This window comes from Chrysochloris asiatica, unplaced genomic scaffold (genome assembly GCF_000296735.1).
Source record: "Chrysochloris asiatica unplaced genomic scaffold, ChrAsi1.0 scaffold00033, whole genome shotgun sequence".
NCBI classification, from domain to species: domain Eukaryota; kingdom Metazoa; phylum Chordata; class Mammalia; order Afrosoricida; family Chrysochloridae; genus Chrysochloris; species Chrysochloris asiatica.
In genome coordinates this window covers 9,199,339-9,203,488 of record NW_006408551.1, presented here as the reverse complement: position 1 = coordinate 9,203,488, position 4,150 = coordinate 9,199,339, and the positions used below count along the sequence as shown (strand labels likewise).

The following is a 4,150-nucleotide window of genomic DNA, read 5'->3' as shown; positions in this document are numbered from 1 at the left end:
TTCTTCTTCTTTTTTAACTTACTAATATTGATAGATCTGTCTTGAAGCTCACTTATTCTGGCTTTAATTGATTTGCATCTACTCCTTTGCCCTTTCAATGTATTATTCATTTCTGTAAACTTTGTATAACTTTGCTGGATTGCTTTTTGCAGGTTTTATATGTCTTCTATTTTTTTCTTATATATCTGCCTGTTTCATCTTCTAGTGTTTTCATGAGTTCTTCTGAAGTTTTTTGTTTTGTTTTGTTTTTCCCTTTCCCATTTGTTTCCTTGTTTTATCTCAATCCCTTTAAGTACCTAAATATCATTTAAAAATGTTTTTTCTCAGATAACATTTTGTTTCTCAGAAACACTTAATAGTTCTATACTTAGTCATTTGTTTGTGCCATTCTCATTTCTTCATGTGAACTGAAATTATATGTTGCCTCTGAGATATTGTAGTTTTATTGTATTTGCATTCATTTGATGGCAGTATGTTTGTGAGTTCTTAAGCACTCATCAACACTTTCCTAGTGAGTGTGATTACAGAATAGAAGTTGTGCACAATTAACTGTCCATTCATTTGTGTAACTCAGTTTAGCGTTGATTTGCCTTGTGTTCCCTGCTATCATTGATAGAGTGGTAGAGGAGTTGGTATTGCTTTGGTTTAGTGGGTGGAGCTGCGGAGGTTAACTGTAAGGGCATAGTTGCTGACTTCCGTCAGATAGGGCAAGAAGATAGAACACACACTCACACAGCCAAATAAAACAAACAAGAAAACACCAGGAAAAAAGAAAATAACAAATGAGAAAAGAGGAATTAAAAAGCAGACAGCAGCAAGAAAATATAACAAAAAAAAAAATAAATAAGGGAAAGGAAAATAAAACTGTGGATGATAAAAATGTGAACATTAAAAGGAAGAAAAAATACTAAACAAAACTAAGGAGGGGGAAGAAGTAAATAAAGAGACTACAGAGTAATAAACAACAATTGAGAGAGAGAGAGAGAAAAAAATAGAGAGGAAAAGAGTAACAGAAGAAAAAATGAAAATGTAGCTCCAAAGGATAAAAAACAAGGGATGGAAAAGAGAAATAGAGGAGAAGAAAGAATAATCAAACCAAAACAATGAAAGAAAAAAACAAACAAACAAACACGGTAAATGCCTTACTCAAAGTGAAGAAAATTCTAGAAGAATGCTGCCTGCAAGGAATTCAAGAGATGGGTGGGAGAGGGATGAGAAAGTGGCATTTCCAGCCATAGATGAAATCCATATAGACCTCAGTGTTGTCTATGTTTATGACACCCAATCTAGTAGTAGTCCATCCAGTCCTCAAGGGTAGCTGGAATCATAGTCCTTCAGGCCCAGAGGGAATACAAGGGCAGGACAACTGGTAATGAGAGTTCCTACTAGTCCAGAGCTGGATGGATTCTTCAGCTCTGGAGCAAGGTTTACCGGAATACAGGTGCCTGGATGGTGTAACCAGCTCCACCTTACAACTGTGCAACTCACAAATACTCAGTTCCTACCTTCAGGAGAGCAGGGGGTATGGTGGGAATTGATGAGGGTTGGGGCTAACCATTCTTCTGTATACCAGGGCTGTGTAGGGAAAAAGAAAAAAAAAATCACATCTTTCTCATCACCAGTCACCTGTTTACATCTTTATTGCCAGGCTTCTGACTGTGTCTAAAGGTGCTTACCAAAGTTTAATATGGCTGTGCCACGTCTGGCTGGCCAAGACAGTTCACCCATTTATCTCCATTTTTCACTGTTCCTGTCCAACTTCTTCTCCTAGTAAGTAAGTATTCAATTCATTTCTCTATACTTTCTCTGAAGCTCAGTGTTCCAAGAGTATTATCTGTATATGTTTCATTTGATCTTCTGTATCTTTGTTGTAAACTCCTGGTGTGGTGCTGTAGGATAAACACTGGTCTGTGAACCAAAAGATTGGCAATTCAAACTTACCAGCTTTTCCTCATAAATGCTGCATAGGTTGCTGTGAGTCAAAATTGACGGCACTTAACAATAAGTGCTCGTTTTATTTATCATGTGCAAACGGTTACTGTCTAAAGCTTTAGGAAGGAGGTGGACAGACATGGACACCCTTAGAAGCCAAGGTTGTCTGTGGTTTCCTGCCTTCCTCCTTGAGGCTGGGCGGGGCAGGGTGCGTTACAGAAACATGGAGAGGAAGAGCGTGTTGGGCCACAGCGAACTTCTAGTCCCTGATTTGGTGGCTTTGTGGCCAGGCCTCAGTAGGTGATTGACTACTCTTTGACGGAGGCGTAATGACCAGCATGTGCTCGTCCAGCCAAGTCAGGCTGCTGACATGATGAAGCCGTTGGTGTCTTGGATCTTGACTCTGGTCTCGGGTCGCTCAGGGTACACACGTATACCATCATGTCCATACTACCGGAGTCAAAGTGCTAGTTGTCTGGGGACCAGACAAGGCAGATGATCTTTGCATGGTGCTTCATAGAAAACATCCTTCTCCGAGTAGCCGTCAGCCACATTGAAGACCATAACCACTTTGCTGGCGTCACACACAGCCAGAAAGGTGCCGTCGTGGGAGTAGGCCAGGCTGGTGACGGGACCCTTGGCCTCCAGGAGCTGGTCCTTGCTCTACAACTCAGATCCTAGGATGGAGTAGAGGTGGACCTTCCCATCTGTGCCCCCCATGGGCACCGTGTCGTCTCCTGGGTACACTGCCACCACCTCAGGCTAGTAGTCAGAGTTGATGCTGAAACACTTCTTCTGATCCTTCAACAGGATGATCTGCCCGATGAACACGTCCACCGTGTATCCCCCGGGGTCGATGGCCACGCACTTTGGCTGAACGTCCAGCTTTACTACTCCTTGTCTGCTGAGGTTGGTGTACTGCACGGTGTCATCCATGCTGCAGCTGACCATCTGGCTGGCTTCATCCACGGCCATCCTAGACAATTGGTTCGTGTGGCCTTTTCCAGAGAAGGAGTCATTCTCCCCCGTCTAGGAATCCCAGTAATTGATGTGCCCATCGTGGCTTCGGGAATAGATGTAAGACTTATTGCTGTTTTTACCTCCAGACACTGGATCAACTTTGTGAACCTTGATGACCCATAAGGGTTTGCTGAGGTTGTTCTTGTCCAGGTAGTTGATGTACCCAGACAGTGAGATACTGAGCAGGTGGTCCTGCTGACATAAGCAGCCCAACTGCTGGTCCAGGATGTTGGAGCCCATGGTAAATGTGTTGACGATGGAATTCACGTTGACATCCCAGATCTTGGATATCTTGTCTCCGGAGGCAAAAAGCTTAAATCCCACCATCTTGAGTCTTGCTTCCTCCCAGGGCATATATTTTCTCTCCTATCTTCCCGTCGTAGATGTAGATCTGGCCGTCCACACTGTTCCCGTTGCAGGGGAGGAATCTCACGCAGTTGACAAAGAGGCCGTGGTCCCCAATGGTGAACTTGAACGTGAAGACGACTCCTCGAAGAACATGGCACAGTTATCGTCGCTGCCCGTGGCCAGCCGGTAGGGCCTGGTCTGCTTGATGTCCACACTGTTGATGACTTTGTTGTGTCGTGTGATCTCACCCACCAAAGAGCCACTGTCCCACAGGAAGATGGCGCCAAACTTCTCCCGGCCCTCCCCGACCACGGCGATCCTCTTGCTGTCCTCCGTCCAGGCAATGTCTTCTATCTTCCCGGCAAAGGGTTGGAACTCGTACTTGAGCAGATGTTCCTTCTGTGTAGTGTCCCAGATCCGCAGCTTCCAAAACATATCTCCAGTAGTGATGTAGAAGCCTCTGGACGCATACTTGGCCACCACCACCTGCTGTTCGTGCTCTGTGTAGATGTCAGCCATGGCGGAGATGTGGATATTCCTGATGATGACGCACTTGGCTGCAGAGCGCACCTGTAGTGTGTCTGCTAGTCTGTCATCTGTCTGTATGTCCATCAATTCATGTTTTAAATGTATGTCTGTATGTCCATCAATTCATGTTTTATGCCATATAAAAAACATTTAGACATTTAGATATCAAGTAATTTGCTGAAGCTGCCAGAAGTTACATTCATAAACAAGTTTTACAATATATATTCCTTGACCACAAGCAATACTTCACATTCTTATCAACGGAGAAAAGATTGAGGTTGTCAAGAGCTTCATTCTTCCTGGATCAACTATCAACATTCGC

General features: G+C 43.9%; 1 pseudogene; it reads right to left on the bottom strand.

The window, feature by feature from the left end:
- Positions 1-2,225: 2,225 nt before the first annotated feature.
- On the bottom strand, positions 2,226-3,912 carry LOC102841563 (annotated as a pseudogene).
- Positions 3,913-4,150: the final 238 nt, after the last annotated feature.